The sequence below is a fragment of the Dendrobates tinctorius genome, unplaced genomic scaffold, assembly GCF_039654945.1.
Source record: "Dendrobates tinctorius isolate UK_male_01 unplaced genomic scaffold, ASM3965494v1 ptg000011l, whole genome shotgun sequence".
NCBI classification, from domain to species: domain Eukaryota; kingdom Metazoa; phylum Chordata; class Amphibia; order Anura; family Dendrobatidae; genus Dendrobates; species Dendrobates tinctorius.
In genome coordinates this window covers 71,251,413-71,269,179 of record NW_027361679.1, presented here as the reverse complement: position 1 = coordinate 71,269,179, position 17,767 = coordinate 71,251,413, and the positions used below count along the sequence as shown (strand labels likewise).

General features: G+C 39.6%; 1 protein-coding gene across 1 annotated transcript in view; it reads right to left on the bottom strand.

Annotated features, from left to right (window-relative positions):
* Positions 1 to 17,767, bottom strand: part of CSGALNACT1 (chondroitin sulfate N-acetylgalactosaminyltransferase 1) — a 601,617-nt gene that overhangs the window by 480,582 nt on the left and 103,268 nt on the right. The window contains exon 2 of the mRNA XM_073543233.1: positions 12,820 to 12,859. The gene's annotated coding sequence lies outside the window, so the exon portion shown is untranslated. The remainder of the gene's footprint in view (positions 1 to 12,819; positions 12,860 to 17,767) is intronic.

Here is a 17,767-nt window from a genome sequence, read left to right as displayed (position 1 = left end):
TATGGCACCACTATGACCTAGTACTGCATACATATGTGTAATGTATATATAATATATGTAATTCCACTAATCTGTAGTATTTTGGAGATAAAGGTTAAGTACGCCTTCTAATGAAATGTGCTATGTTCTGATGAACTTCTCTGCACTACAAGAGAACACTGTAGGCCTCACACACATACGAACGACTGTTCCTGAAAACTATGATTTATTCAAAACCGGCATAGAGTTCTATTCATTCAGCTAACAGAGCACAGCACTAGTCGAGCTCATAAAGATGACTTGTTAATTCATTGCTTAAGGATTCATGTTTTATGCAGCACATAGAGTCCGTCCTACTATTTCACTATATTCTTGAAAATGTGATGTTTTATTAAGGCGGAAAGATACTACTTAATCATGTATCATAATGTATATGGTGGAAATTAAGTAATGTTTATGAGTTTCATTAAGTTAATTAGTTTTATATTTTGCGCTCATGTAGAATCCCAACTTTCCTATTCTGCTGCACTATTGAGCATCATAGTAATGTTATGAGTGGACAGCCAGATTTTGTCCTTCCAGTGTTGTAGAACAAGATGTAGTAGTTAATCCCCTGCATGGGACTCAATATATATTCATATAAAATTAATCTATTATTTGTGAATGTTGGAATCAACACTATCTAACCATACCAAGCCCAACCATACCACTAGTGTGACAAATTTAATGCACCAACACTCCAAAATTTAACAGATAAACAGAGGCCATCCGTGTTCTGTCAGTGATTTTCACCGACCCATAGACTTGTATCGGTCATATTGATCCATGTCTCCTTTATTTCTTGCAGACTATTTAGCCCGCAAGATAGCACAGACATGTGAACAGAACCATACAGTATACAGGGTACATGTTCTCACCAAAAAACATGCTGGAGTGGCAATACTAATCTAAGGTCCCTGACCCTAGAATTATACTTACCCGCAGCCTTCACCTTTTACTTCTGACAGGTCATCTAGCACTCCTGGCAAATACCAGATGGGCCGGAGCCAGCCGTGGGCCTCTCCTTCACTTCATGGATGCACATGCAAACCTCCCCACAGCCTCCTATTAGTTCTATTTAGATCTCTGTGTTTGCACAGGGATTAACTCCAGTTTTTACTTGACCATTGCTTCTTCCTATCCTCATTCAGTACATGAAGAAGGAAGGTGGGGTTTGAGCTGATGCAGCCAGTCAGCGTAATCATCCTTAGTGACTAAGCCAGCCAAACAAGTGCCGCGGAGGCATGGACAGAAGTGCAACACAGTCATATGCTCTCTCACGTTCAGACCAGTGATTAGAGCTTTTCTAAGTGTGGATCAGTCATTCTCAATGAAAACAGCTGGTGGTAACGTCGCTCCTAAAAATCATGCCACTCAAGCCAACAGCATTATGCTACACAACGAGAGGAAGAATTAGTCCAGGGAAATCAATGCCCCCTGGATAGTCACCCACTGATTTACATAGCTCAAGCGCAGGTTTAAAGTTAAAGGAGTTGTTCACTATTCAGACAACCTCTTCTCAATCCCTAAGTATCCCCCTAGTAAAATAATAACACCTATACAAACCTCTGGTGCCAGTGCGGTTCCATCAGTGTCGGCACAGGATCTCCCAGGGCTTGTGTGACATTATTATATGTCACATGATCTTTGCACCCAATCAGCAGCCACTTTACTCTTCCAGAGGTTAACTGTCACAAGCTCTCAATGTAAGTCTATGAGAGCCAGAATGAGAAGTGGACTTGCTCATTGCTTTTTATGGGTGAAAAAACACTGAAAAGTGCCATGCTGCAGTTTTAAAAAATGCAGCAGTTTTCCGATTCAGTCAGGAAAACGCAGCTTAAAATTTGCAAAAAAAAAAAAAAGAAAAATGCAACGTGTGAACATAGCCTAAGACGCGGAGGAGTGACCACTCTAGCGCTGCAATAAAACAAAAAAAAGCTGGAGTGGTGCTTTAAAGTGGTGTATGATATAGCATGCTGCTGATAATAAAACTGATCCAAATCATATTGTGGTAAATTCATGTAGAAGAATCTATCAAATTGAATTCTATAATGATACAAAAGAGATCAATAAAGTGAACAAATTGTTAGTATTAGGAAAAATAATAACCAAAACAATTTGTTTAATAAAAATATCATTTTTTTTATGAGTCGAACACATGAATAAAATGTCACACTGCAGTTGTATGCTATGCATAGTGCTGACATTTTACAAATATGTTAGTCCCATCGCGGGGAGGATGAGTTATGTCTGAGGTATGCCTATAAAATACACACACCCGTATTCTATTCATGTTTTTAGTAATATTTCATTCTATTGCCAAAGGTTGAAAAAAGCGGCTTTGTAAAAATGAAGTTTGAAGGCTCAGTCTAACCTTTGGATCAATTCCTTTGTCTATAACCAGATTTATCCAATATGTATCATTTCTAGGCAAGCTACATGAAAATGACCCTGCCTCTTAAATTTCGGGGATAATCGCACTTTTACAGACCAACCATTACTGACAGGTCTCCAGCAGCTGAACCCAGTACTGTTTTCCTAACAGATCTTATAACTACTACTAAGTCTCCTCCATACAATCTGACTCTCCCCGGCAGCTCAGCTATGCTGCACTGAAACAAAAACAAGAAATACTCTACTCGAATGACAGCTAAGAAATGCAAAGCCGAATAAAAGACTTCAATCATTTGCATTATTTAAGTTACTTTTTTTTTTAATTGCTTTTTTGCATGGTGTACGTTATTCATGAAGTTTACAAAAAATATAAAGTTGCTCTTCATAAAAAAAAAGATTTTTTTATTTCGTTCTGAAGAATTTGGAGAAAAAAGTCAACAGATACACAAAATTGAAAAAGTGTTTGTTGACTTTTTGCTCCAAATTCTTCAAAATGGTGCATGTGGTTCATGAATTTAATAATAACTGATTAATTGGGCTACCTGTTTTGTGCCTTTTTTTTACATCAAAAAGTCACAAGTTTCTCTAAAAATGTCACAAATTTGCACAAAATTTCAGGAGTACATAAAAATCACTCAAAGGGGCAATGGAATACATCAGCACAAAAAAAAATTCAACTTTTTAAATAGTACCAATTGATGAATCGGACGTAAACATTTGGGATTGTACACATTAGCAAACATAAAAAATAAGTTAAAAGGTGCAAATTAAAAGAATTTGAAAAAAAAAAAAAAAAAAAACATAGGCAAAAAAGGCGCAAATGCAATAATGATTATTACCTCCTGTAGTTAACTGCAGCTTTCTGCGCTTTCATGTTAAGGGATCTTGTTATTTTTTAAATTAACTCATATTAGTAGGACAATATTAGAAAACGATGGTTTTAACCTTTCCAGGAAAAGGTCTCTCCTCCAGACACTGCTGTCTCTGCACAAATGTGAATATTCACTAGAGGCAATTAAGGTTTGCAGGAGCTGAACAGAATGTTTATCGCTTGGCTATCAATCTCTTAATTACCTTCATTAGCAAAAGTCCCTGTATGTAGTCAATAAGCACAGAAGGAACGCAATAAACATCTTATAACACGACAGCCAACTGACCTATGTTCTTACAAATCTTTATAAGCAGCAATGTCATGCCAATAAATTTCATATATTAGATGTGGACCAGTAAAAATATTACAAGTTCTAGGAAATAAGGGCAATGGTGACGATAAAGAAAAAAAGAATATATATTATCCATTACACCAGATCGGTCCTTAAAAAACATGCATGATGAGCACTTTACAGAGTGCAAATTTTTCAACTGGAAATTCTTAAAGAGATTGTCAAACATGTTTTTAAACTTATTGTAAGACTTCTACTTAAAGGAAATAGGTCAGTAAGATCAACAATCCTAAGCCATTCACATAAGCATGCAGGTCGTAAAAAGTTGAATAAGATGAGACCTTGATATTTGTGATCTCATGTCTTATTGCAGAAAAATCAATGTTTTTCTTAATATGTAAATGAGCTGTTAAGATCATTGATCTGTTTTAGAATCTGCCTCCAGAGCTTATTTTAAATTAAAGGGGGAGATACCAGTGTGAGACATGTATTGACTGACAGTCTGCTCTCTTGATCTACATATTTTACAATGGTAACTCACCTTTCATTTAAAATAAGCTGTGAAAACAGATTCTCATGCAGATCTGTATTCGGCTCCTAGATCTTAACAGCTCATTTACTTAAAAGAAAACTGTGGATTTCTCAGGAATAAGACATCAGATCCCAGATATTAAGGTATCATTGTATTTGAATTTCTATGACCTACATGCTCATATAGACGGCTTTGCAGGGTTGACCCTACTGACGGATTCCCTTTAAAAAATTTGGAGCAGACTTCTTTGAAATATATAAAAGTTCAACAAAAATATTATAGAATGGTGTTGTCACCAGGCCTTTATATTCGTAGTCAGGATTTTTATGGTTTCGTTCATACAATATAATGCATAAGGCTGTGTTCACATAGACTGCTTCAACTTTACTTTTTAAGTGTGTAAGGCTAGGGTTTGACAATGACCAAGACATGTTTCAAGAGTTTAAGCATTGCAGCAATTTTTTAGCTGCATCTTTTTATTTGAGCAATAAAGCAAATCTATTGATATTTGATACTGTTGCTATTTTTTTTACTAGAGGATATGCGCATAAGTATTTGCTGCACACATTTCTGCATCAAAAATGTGATATCCATTGCAAACTGGACTAAAATGGATGCGAAATGTCAACCAAAATTTCCCTTTTTAATTGATCCTTTTAGTTTTTTTGAATAAAGGTTGGATATAAATGATAAATGGTTTCCATTTTGCATCGGCTTTTTTCCTTTTGTACCGGATTAATTTTTTTTTAAATACTTGATCAGTTACAAATGGATAACAAGTGGACATGTGAATAGAGCCTAATAAGATCTCTCTGAAACCTCCAGTATCAACCAACATGGATCATTATCGAAACAATGTCCAAATAAAATATGGATAAAAAATAAAAATATCTCCTATTGAGCATCAAGTATACACACAATTGTAATCTCAATATAACCCATGTTGGTTGATACATATAGCAAGTTCACGCTTTCATGCATTGCCTGCCTGATAATCGATGTTTTGAAGTTAAGAAATATCTCCTGAACAAATAAATTGAGAAAAAAAATCAAAACAGAAGACATAAGGTCCCTTGTACTCGTACCTCCTATTCTAAGGAACTATACAAAACTATTCTATCACAGCACTAACATTACGCAGCCTAAATTTTACTATTGGAACAGAAAAGCAGAAAATAAGGCATATAGTAAAGCCCCAAAAAAACAAAAGTATATTATGCCCAAAATACTTTAATTAAAAATAGTACTTCATATTGCATGAATCAGTATTAAGGTGCTGTGCACACAGAAAAGACGTCGCATGGGATGGAAGCATGGATCAAGTGCATGTATTTATCAAAAGCATGTGTCACATAATGGATACCATAATTCTACTAAAGGAATGTATCCCATGAATTACACCTGTATCATACAGGTCAAAAATAAAATCCATACAATGCTGACTTGCATGGAGGCCGGTTTCCAGTGTGTCCCTATCGCCCCAACGCACGTTTCAACCTTCTTAGTCAGGGTCCTTCGCGCCCCCTGAGGAAGAAAGGCAAATTTTTGTACAAGTTGGAATACTGTAATTTTTTTTAAATGTTAAAAAGTTTTCAAATGTAGGCGCTTTAACTTCTGAACTTTTAATAAGAGAATTTTCTGTGAGTGACAGGATGTTATCATGAGTATATTAAACGGTATGACAATGTTGTCACTAGGACTGATATTCTATTATAAAACTGTCATCTCTACTGGTACTAATAAGGACTGATGAACTCTCTGGCTGCACATTCATAGCTATGGTTGTAAAACTCAGCTTATTTGACAGTACTATACTTTCTTTGTCAGTTTTTACCCCTTTTTAAATTAACCTTTTTAGTTGAAACACAAGATTCATTTTATGTGCTGGCTAAAGATTTCCCATGAAGAAGTAATTATTTGTAAGTACCACAGGATAAAGATGCGAACAGCCATCAGAGCAAATCATTGAAGCAACAGCTGGCTCTACTTCTCTTCATCTGAACCATGAATTCTGCTACACAAAACCACTGAGCATTTTAGACTAATTAGCCCCAAATTTAGAGTCATTATAAGATCCATCTGAGAGTCAAATGCAATAAATTCCTGCAAGATGTAAATGACTCCTTATTGCGCAAACAGAAATTATATGCGGGCTACTTGATAGTTGCTTAGTTACTAAAATACTTTTAATGTTTTAAGTGAATGAAGGCAGCGAATATTTTATTAAGTTAAGTAATATCTAAAGATAAAGTGCAAATAAACTAAATATTCAAATTTTTGCTTTATTCAGTTACCCACCAAAAAAATTCCCGTGGAAAAACTAGCATTTTGCAAGCGTTATTAGCTTGCAGAATTGCTATCGTTTTCCAAGCGATCTGTAGCATCGCTTGGAGAACTGATTGACAGTTTGGTCACACTCGTCAAACATAGTGTTTGACGAGTGTGACCAACTTTTTACTATTGAGGCTGCCTATACGGCATCAATAGTAAAAGATAGGATGTAAAAAATAATAAAAAATATATATATTATTATTCTTACCTTCCGGTGTCCCGCGCAGCCTTCTCGCCTCTCTCCACGCTCCCGTATCCAGTAATCCTTTGCGAGAATTACCACGATGACGTCCGTTCTCGCGGGATCACGACGTCTCGCGGTCATTCGCGATGACGTCGCGCGAATGACCGCGAGACTTCGCGATCCCGCGAGAACGATCGTCATCGCTCGCAAAGGATTACTGGGACCGAGAGCGTGGAGAGAGGCGGGAAGGCTGAGCGGGACGTCGGAAGGTGAGAATAACAATATTTTTTATTTTAAATTCTATTTTTTACAGGGATATGGTACCCAAAGCCCGGAGGACAGTCTCCTCCCCTCCGTACCGTGGGTACCATCCGCAAATGTTCTGCATACTTTTCGCATGGTGTGCACAGCCACATGTGGAAAGTAAGCAGAACAATGCATTCCTATGGGTGTGGGATCGCCGCGATTCCGCTAAATGAATGAGCATGCTGCGTTTTTTACCGTGAAGTGATTCCGCCGCGGTAAAAACCGCAGCATTAGCAGAGCATTGCGGAATCCCATAGGAATGCATGGAATGCTTATTTTTCGCATTTTCACGGCAAAATCGCACGGTTAAAACCGCAGCGAAAAAACCGCCACGTATGAACATAGCCTTAGGCATTATAAAGCATACCTGTCATTTTAGACAACTTTTCAGAATAAGCTGTTATGTATACATACATATGAAATAACAATTTTGACCATTATACAATTGGTATCTTGAATTTACCAGTTTTCCCCTCTGCAGTCTCTATCTCTAATTTTCATTTCACTCTGAATTAGCGGGAAGAGATTCGTTGCCATGATGATGCATATATACTAAACAAAGAAATCAAGGAATTTCTTCACGTTTCGCTATTTAGAACATGTTAAGAAATTAGCCATCGCAGAATAGAAGACAGCAGTACTGTGCTGTGTGGCTGTGAATTCAGCTTTGAATCAACTAAATCACTCATTATCTGCAGCACAATCTGGCTGTCTTGTGTGCCTCTGCTTATTTTCTCACTCTACTCCCCACTCTTCTTCCCCCTTTCCCTCTCCTTAGAGCAGGGATCCCAAACCTGTGGCTGAATGCTGTCTGCCAACTTGTTGCATTAGTACTTGGTCTAGCAACCAGCTATGAAAAGAAAGTCTCCAGACTCATGGTGACTTTTATAAGTAGCCTAAAGCCCCCGTTACACACTGCGATATCGCTAGCAATATCGCTGTAAAGTCACCGATTTTGTGACGTAGCAGCGATATTGCTAGCGATATCGCTGCATGTGATACTTGCCTCCGACCAGCTCCCCCGCTGGTTATCGCTGATCGCGCGAGAAGCTCCTGGACCATTCCTCGTCGGCCTCTTCCTGCTGGGCTTCGTGTGGCGCCAACGAGCGACGCGTTGAGCCAGGCGGGAGGACGCAGGATCGCCGCGTCTGACAGGTAAGTAACGATCCTCGTCCCCAGCGATGTCGCTGGTGAGATCTGCCTGTGTGGCAGCTCACTAGCGACCACCTAGCGATGCACCAGCGATCCTGACCGCGTCATATCGCTAGTCGGGATCGCTGGTGCATCGCTAGGTGTAACGGTACCCTAAGAGAAGATCTGAATGCGCATATACTTGCAGGGGGGAGATAAAGAAGCATAGTAAACTAAAGAAAGGATGACACTTTTAGTTAGAGGGGAGCCGAAAGCTGGATATGATAGTGTGAAGGGTGTGCTTGATATGAGAATACCAAAGTGGGAACCCTTGGATGTAATTATACTGCCTATATGGGCACAAGGTCTCAGTGTGCTTTCTTTTGGAAACCTTTGGCTGTAATCATACCAGTATTGGTGGGCTCTGATTGTCACTGATTGTAGGGAGAGGGCCTAGATGTGGATGGCGACCATCTCTCAGAGTTGAATGTGGCTCTCAAGGTAAGAAATATTGAGAACCACTGCCTTGGAGATGCAACTTGACACCTACATAACTGCTGGCAGTCTGTCATGATTTGATCAAGACAGACTTGAGCAGTATTACATAGTATTACAGAGTAAATGGTGATTAAAGAAGCCCACCATGACATTTTTTTTATTGCTAAACCTGTGTAAATGTATACGTAGTGAAGGGTAAGTATAAGGGTTGGCCAGGGTGGTAGTTGTGACTGAGGTAAACGGCCCAGGCGGGCCCTGGCATCCCCTCACGTACACATCACAGTTCTCTGTTGGCATACCTGTTGCTCCATTCTTCTCACCTTCGGGGCCTCCCCTAGGTGGCAGTATATTTTTTCCATAAATTTTGGCGCAAACGGAGTCACAGTCCAATTAGAACTTTAAACAAGAAACTTTACTCATATATTCTCAGTCCGCTCACTTCAGTTACAGCATATACATCAGGTAATGCACAGTTTGCCTTCTTCTCTTTCCCTATATTCTCCCTGTCACCTTCCAGAAAGTTCCTGGGTCATCCCGTCCCGGTCAGCATCACAGCATCTTCCCTGTCCAGCTTCGCTATCTTTGGGAGCTCCCCCCGTCTGTTTCGCCCCAGACAAAAGGGTATCTGCCTACATAGCAAACTCCCACATGATGCCTTTTATAAAGCTTGCCCTGCTGCAAACTCTGTTTTTCTGTTTCCGAAAAGAGGGAAGAATAGGAAGCATTTAAGGAAACCAGGATGGATGAACACAGAACTTAAGCACATGCTAAAAAGGAAGAAAAAAATGTTCATAAAATGGAAAGAGGGAGGCATATCTAAAGAAGAATATAATGCTGTCTGCAGAACCTGCAGGGCACAAATCAGATTATCTAAAGCTGAAAATGAATTGAGGCTTGCAAGAGATGTCAAAAGCAATAATAAAGGATTTTGGGGATATGTCAAAAGTAAAAGAAAAGTCAAAGATGCTATAGGATTTTTACAGGATGAAAATGATGAAATGGTAAGACAGGATGTTGAGAAGGCTGAACTTTTAAATTCCTATTTTGCATCTGTTTTCTCTCAGAAAGGAAATGTAACATCAACTGTTATTCACTGTCCTATTAAGGGAATAGAAGAATCCAGGATATCTATAAACAGAAAGATAGTGAGGAAACACTTAGCTAACCTAAATGAATTCAAGTCTCCAGGTCCAGATGAATTACACCCCAGAGTACTGAAGGAGATAGCAGAAGAAATTTTTGAACCCCTCTCCATAATCTTTGAAAATTCTTGGAGAACAGGAGAAGTGCCAGAAGACTGGAGAAGAGCAAATGTTGTTCCTATCTTCAAAAAGGGGAAGAAGGTGGACCCAGGCAACTATAGGCCGGTGAGTCTGACTTCTATACCAGGAAAGATCTTTGAACAAATTATTAAACAACATGTATGTCAATACCTGGATAAGAATGAAGTGATTAAACAGAGTCAGCATGGGTTTGTAACTAATAAGTCATGTCAGACTAACTTAATTTCCTTCTATGACGGTATCACTGATTGGGTGGATCAAGGAAATGCTGTAGATATAGTGTATCTTGACTTCAGCAAAGCATTTGACAAAGTCTCTCATACAATCCTTATTGAAAAAATGACTAAGTATGGAATGGACAAGGCAACTGTTAGGTGGATTCATAACTGGCTTAGTGATCGGACCCAAAGAGTGGTCGTAAATGGCTGCACATCCAGTTGGAAGAATGTCTCAAGTGGGGTACCACAGGGCTCTGTCCTGGGCCCTGTATTGTTCAACATCTTTATCAACGATTTAGATGAAGGAATTGAGGGTAAACTGATTAAATTTGCTGATGACACAAAGCTAGGAGGGATAGCTAATACTAGAGAAGAGAGAGAGGATTCAAAAAGATATAAATAAACTGGAGAAGTGGGCAGCAACTAACAGAATGGTTTTTAACAGGGAGAAATGCAAAGTACTACATCTGGGCAATAAAAATGAAAAAAGCATATATAGAATGGGAGGAATAGGGCTAAGTGACAGCACATGTGAAAAAGACTTGGGTATACTAATAGATCACAGACTGAATATGAGTCAACAGTGTGATGCAGCAGCAAAAAAGGCAAATGCAATTCTAGGATGTATTAACAGAAGCATACAGTCTAGATCACATGAAGTCATTATTTCCCTCTACTCCTCTTTGGTCAGACCTCATCTGGAATATTGTGTCCAGTTTTGGGCACCACATTTTAAAAAAGACATCAACAAACTGGAGCAAGTTCAGAAAAGAGCGACCAGAATGGTGACCGGTCTGCAACCCTGTCTTATGAGGAAAGGTTGCAGGATTTGGGAATGTTTAGTTTGCAAAAGAGAAGACTGAGAGGAGACTTAATAGCTGTCTACAAATATCTAAAGGGCTGTCACATTGTAGAAGGATCAACTTTATTCTCATTTGCACAAGGAAAGACTAGAAGCAATGGGATGAAACTGAATGGGAGGAGACACAGATTAGATATTAGAAAAAACTTTTTGACAGTTAGAGTGATCAATGAGTGGAACAGGCTGCCACGAGAAGTGGTGAGTTCTCCTTCAATGGAAGTCTTCAAACAGAGGCTGGACAGACATCTGACTGGGATGATTTAGCGAATCCTGCTTTGAGCAGGGGGTTGGACCAGATGGCCCAGGAGGTCCCTTCCAACTCTACGTTTCTATGATTCTATGATTTGATTCTCTGCTGCTGTATACTGTGCTGTTATTCTCTTTGGCCCTCCAGCCCGTAACGGCTGGCCTATTATCTTCACAATGTTACGGGGCTAACTGCCCCATCAGGGATCCCCTAGCCCAACTGACAAAAATGCTGGACACTCCCCAGCTTAAACACAGGTAGCCTACTCCTACATATAACTATTTACATCCTGAGCATAACTTTACCAACTAGAGGACTAAATAGGGTACTACACTTTCCCTACCATAAAGCAAAATAACAACAAACATTTGTAAAACCACACATTAGTGCGGTACAATACTCATTGATCACCGTCTTCCCCTGTTTCCAGCACTGCTTTGGTCCTCTTCTCACTCATATGACTTCTATTCCAACTTGCCAGACCACACAAGGGTCTACGAGTAAGGATGGAACTCACTTTTACAACATAAGTCTATGGAGCGTCAGAACAAGGTCCATAGACTTACAGTCACATGACCCATGAGAGGACCACAGCCAAACTGGAAGGAGGGGAGGATGGCAATCAATCAATGAGTATACTACCTCCCTTACATTACATACACATTCACAGAGGTTTATCAATCTATAGTTTCATGGGAGTGATTCTAAGAAGGCAGAGGGAGAAGTGTCTCATAAGTGGAAAAAGAGGAAGAATTTTCTGGTAAGACAACAAAGTTTCTTATATGTACTATTTTACGCAAAATTTGTTTACATTTGTTTAAACCATTTAAACTCAGAGAAGATAGTCTTAAAATGCATCAAATGTATCACTGGGGCTCATGCTGGATAATAGATTGGTGTATCTTTAGACTGTTTAGTCTAAATTTACACCACCTCTTTGTTGGCATACTTTGCAGCAATTACCGTATTTTTCGGACCATAAGACGCACTTTTTCCCCAAAAAATTTTGGGGGAAAGTGGGAGGTGCGTCTTATGGTCGCAATATACTTACTTGCGACCATGGCTGGTGGCTGGTGCGGGTGCCGCGGGGCTCTGTGGTGCGGTGGTGGCGGGACGAGATCTGAAACTGAGCATGCGCCGTCCCCGGACCTGCGGCCATCTTCCCGGCGTCCATGTTCCCGGAGGCCACCGCAACATGGCAGCAGTCACCAACGGATGTGCGGGGGCCTCCGGGCTTTGAGGAAATGCCGGCGGAGCCCCGAGAGCCACTACCCCTGCACCGGAGCACAGCCCGCTGCCACCACCGCACCACAGAGCCAACCTGCCCCAGCAGAGCCCAGCTGCCCCAGCCCAGCTGCCCCAGCACAGCCCACCTGCCCCAGCACAGAGCCGCCGCCACCGCACCAACCTGGACCATTGAATGACCCCTGTGACCACTCCTCCACCTGTGCCGGATCCCTTCCCTGGTAAGCTGAATTTGGACTGTAAGACAGACCCCCATTAGACACACTATGTTTTTCCCTATTTTCCTTCTGAAAATTTGGGGTGCGTCTTATAGTCTGAAAAATACGGTAACACCATGCCTCCTTCTCAGCAGATTCCATACACTTTCTATTTGAATAAAAGAGCACAAAGTATCCATCAATACTCACTATTCTGAACCATGGACACTCGGTGTCGGGTCTCAGTAATCTGAAAAAAAAAAATAGGAAGTCTCTTAGATTATAATGTATTGTTATAACAAATTATAACACCTCACATTTAGCTTTTTCCCTAGTGGGAAGGACTAAAACGAATTTTGTGTATTAGTAGGTGACCTCTTTAAGGAAGTCCTTTTCTGACACGTCTGTTTGAGTAAATAATTATATTAATTGAACATTTTGTATACATCTGTATTGTGACGTTCCTTGGCTATGCCATTACTGGTTATAATTATTGCCGTTATGAAACACTGGGGTGAGTTCCTACATACTTTGTGTGACGCTAGACACTACTCGCGGATAAGCAGTTAGCCTGGGTAGTCACGAAGTTTGAGGTCAAAAAGCTAAGACAGTTCGTCATAGACAGAGGGAAGAGACGAAAGTTTAGTCAGGAAAGAGTCCTAGCTAAACATTCCAAGAAGGTAGCGGATCATGGCAAAAATGGCTAGGCTAACGGATGGTCAAGATAAATCCTATGTTGGGTATCAAAGATCAGAATACCAGGCAAGGAGCACAGAGCAAGCACATACATCATGAGCAAAACTACAATTGGCAGCAATCAGATGCAAAGATCTTGGCTATATAGCCAGGTAATTACTCTAGCCAAGATATACTCTATACAAAAGACACATGGATGAAGCGCTGGCACAGCCTGGTCCTGATTGGACCTCTAAACTTTCAGAATCCAATTGGACAACTGAGCTGTCCACGCGCAATACTGACAGCTCAGCAAGCCTCATTCCTAGACTGAATGGCAGCTCTGTCATTCACTACGTCAATACACACATATAGGAGGAATTGTGAGACTTTACACTGACTAAACAGTGCCTCAAAGTCAGACAACTCTAGTGGCTATAGGTTAATATTACATGCAAACTCCATGGGCTGTCATATGTATGATTTCATATTTTTAAGTGTTTGTCTGTGAATAGAAAGAAATAATCTATTTTTTTTTTCTATAAACAGCAACATTCTTGGCTTTTGGCTGTGCCAGGTATTGTAGCTCACACGACCCATAGACGAGAATATAGACATTTTAGGCAAAAAGATCCTTTTCTATAATCTTAGACAGCCTCTAGTGAGTCATGTGTTTGCACCACTAGCTAATCATATTACTAAGGTTGTATGGTTTACTAACTATAAATTGTGGAGTTTGGAGGCACTGAGTGTAGATAAGGATATGTTCACCTATCCTATCCAGTTTCCCTGTATCCCTTCTATTTTCTTCTTTTAACCAGGCACAAAATTGAATCCCAGTAGAAGAAAGATTGTATTCTTTATGCTTCTGAGATTTGAGGCTTACTGAGGAAATGGGCAGGTATACTGAAAAAACATAAAGCATAGTAATGAATACTTATTGCACATACCAAACAATCCACAGTGATGAAAACTGCAGTAAAATGTGGTATTTCAATTACAGCATAAAAAGCATGCGCATAAAACACTCATAGATATAATGGGGTAAGACCATATTTACAAATACAGTGGTTCGCAAAAAAATAAAAGTTCCATAAAAAGCTGCCAATTTGTCCCACAAAAGTTCAGATAAAAAGCAACTTATAATAAGTCCAAGTCGGAATTAATGTGTCTAGTGCAAATATCCACAATATTTGAAATATCATTGCCCCGACTGTACCACAAAACAATTGTTTAAAGGAACCAACATTATCCTGTGCAAACAATCTAAAAGGTTTTTTCCTTGTAGAAAATGCAGGGTGTGTCAACAAACAAGGAGCCCCAAACAACAATGGGTTATGGGGGAAAGAGCAGCAATCACCTGCAAAACGAAGAGTCTTGTCAATAGCATCAGATGTCCGTGCAATAAGGTGTACGTAGGGTGCACTAAACGATCATTGAAGGTCAGAATTACTGAACATATAGAAAAAATTTCTGGGCCACCCTCTATCAAAACATTTTGCCAATTATCATAAAGGGTCTACAGCGTCGGACTGGCCCACCGGGGAACCGGAGGATTCTCAGGTGGGCCCTGGCATCTGGTGGGCCCTGGCACCTGCTGGCATACAGGGCCAGCAGTTGCCTAGGGCCCCCGCTGCTCCAGGGGCCCCCAGCCAGTGGTGTGTCGCACACCATGCAGCTGCTATGGGGGCCCCTGCCAGCGGAGCAGCAGCGGGTGTCAGGAGGCAGGAGCCCCTGTCCCCGCTGCTAAAGAGAAATGAATATTCACTGCGAAGCAGTGAATATCATTTCAGGTCTCCACCCCCAGAGGCTCCGCCCCCATCCCAGTAAGCCGCTCTGCAGACTACAGCTGTAAACAGCGTCGGACTGGAACACCTTGGGCCCACCAGAGAAAATCATTCTTGGGGCCCACTATGTAGCTGCATAGAGTTAAATACCAGACCACCAATTATGCGGTAAAACACGCTAATATCCGGGTATAATATAAGGTTGTACATGTCTTAATTATGTAGCAGGAGTTTGGGTAGCCCCCTCATAGAATATAAAGCAGCCCCCTCACATAGTATAATGCAGCCATCTCATAGAATATAATGCAGCCATCCCATAGAATATAATACTGCCCCCCTCATAGGGTATAATGCACCCCCTCATAGGGTATAATGTACCCCCTCATAGGGTATAATGCACCCCCTCATAGGGTATAATGCACCCCCTCATAGGGAATAATGCTGCCCTCCTCATAGGGTATAATGCTGCCCCCCTCATAGAGTTTAATGCTGCCCCCCTCATAGGGTATAATGCTGCCCCCCTCATAGGGTATAATGCTGCCTCCCTCATAGGGTATAATGCTGCCCCCCTCATAGGGTATAATGCTGCCCCCCATAGGGTATAATGCACCCCCTCATAGGGTATAATGCACCCCCTCATAGGGTATAATGCACCCCCTCATAGGGTATAATGCTGCCCCCCCCCTCATAGGGAATAATGCTGCCCTCCTCATAGGGTATAATGCTGCCCCCCTCATAGAGTATAATGCTGCCCCCCTCATAGGGTATAATACTGCCCCCCTCATAGGGTATAATGCTGCCTCCTCATAGGGTATAATGCTGCCCCCTCATAGGGTATAATACTGCCCCCCTCATAGGGAATAATACCCCCTCATAGGGTATAATGCTATATAGATATATAGATATAGAGTTAGATAGATAAAGATAGAAAGATAGATGTAGAAATAGATAGATATAGAGATAGATAGTAGATAATGGATAGAAAGCAGATAATGGATAGATATAGATAGAAAGATTCATAGAGATAGATAGATATAGATAGAGATAGATATAGATAGATAGATAGATAGATAGATAGATAGATAGATAGATAGATAGATAGGTAGATAGATATAGAGATAGATAGAAAATAGATAATGGATAGATAGATAGATATAGAGAGATAGCTATAGATAGAAAGATATAGAGATAGATAGATATATAGAGAGATAGATAATAGATAGAGATATACAGATATAATAATAATAATAATAATAATAATATAGACATATATAGATAGATATAGAGATAAATATATATATAGATAGATGGCTATAAGTAAAAATAGATATAGAGATATATATATAGAGATAGATAGATATAGAGATAATAGATATAGAGATAGATAGATATAGAGACAGATAGATATAGAGATAGATATAGAGATAATAGCTAGATATAGAGATATGTATAGAGATTGACAGATATAGAGTTAGAAAGATAGATAGATAGATAGAGATAGCTAGATAGATAGATGGATAGATAGATATAGATAATAGAGATAATAGATAGATATAGAGATAGATGGATAGATCAATAGATAGATAAAGAGATAGAGATAGATAGATAATGAGATATAGAGATAGATATAGAGATATAGTGTAAGATAGAAAGATAGATATAGAGATAGATAGATATAGAGATAGATAGATAGATATAGAGATAGATAGATATAGAGATAACAGATAGATATAGAGATAGATAGATATAGAGATAGATAGATAGATATAGAGATAGATAGATAGATAGATAGATATAGAGATAATATATAGATAGCTATAGAGAGAGATATAGAGATAGATATAGAGAGAAACAGATGTAGATATAGAGATAGATAGGTAGATAGATATAGAGATAATAGATAGATATAGAGATAGATAGACATAGATATAAAGATAGATAGAGATAGAGAGAGCGGTAGAGAGATAGATATAGACAGAGATAGGTACAGAGATCGATAAATAGATAGAGAGATAGATATAGATAGATAAAGATAGATAATAAATATAGAGATAACAGATAGATATAGAGATAGAGTAAGATAGAAAGATATAGAGATAGGTATATATAGATAATAGAGATAGCTAGATAGACATAATAGATAGATATAGATATAGATAGATATAGAGATAGATAGAAAGATAGATATAGAGATAGATGTAGAGATAGAAAGATAGATATAGAGATAGAGCGATAGAGATAGATATAGATAATAGATAGAGATAAATAGATAGATAGAGAAAGATAGATAGATATAGAGATAGATATAGAGATAGAAAGATAGATAGATATACAGAGAGATAGATATAGAGATAAATAGATAGATATAGAGAGAGATATAGAGAGAAATAGATATCAGCTGCATGGTGTGCGACACACCACTGGCTGGGGGCCCCTGGAGCAGCGGGGGCCCTAGGCAACTGCTGGCCCTGTATGCCTGCAGGTGCCAGGGCCCACCAGATGCCAGGGCCCACCGGAGAATCCACCGGTTCTCCTGTGGGCCAGTCCGACGCTGGGTATATGTATAGTGTATATCTGTGTATAAAAAAAATAACAGACTATGAAGGTGCACCTACACGATTAGTAATCGCTGCGGGTTAGATGCTGTGTACTTGTAGAGTGTCCAGATGTTACAGTATAGTGGATGGGATCTCAAG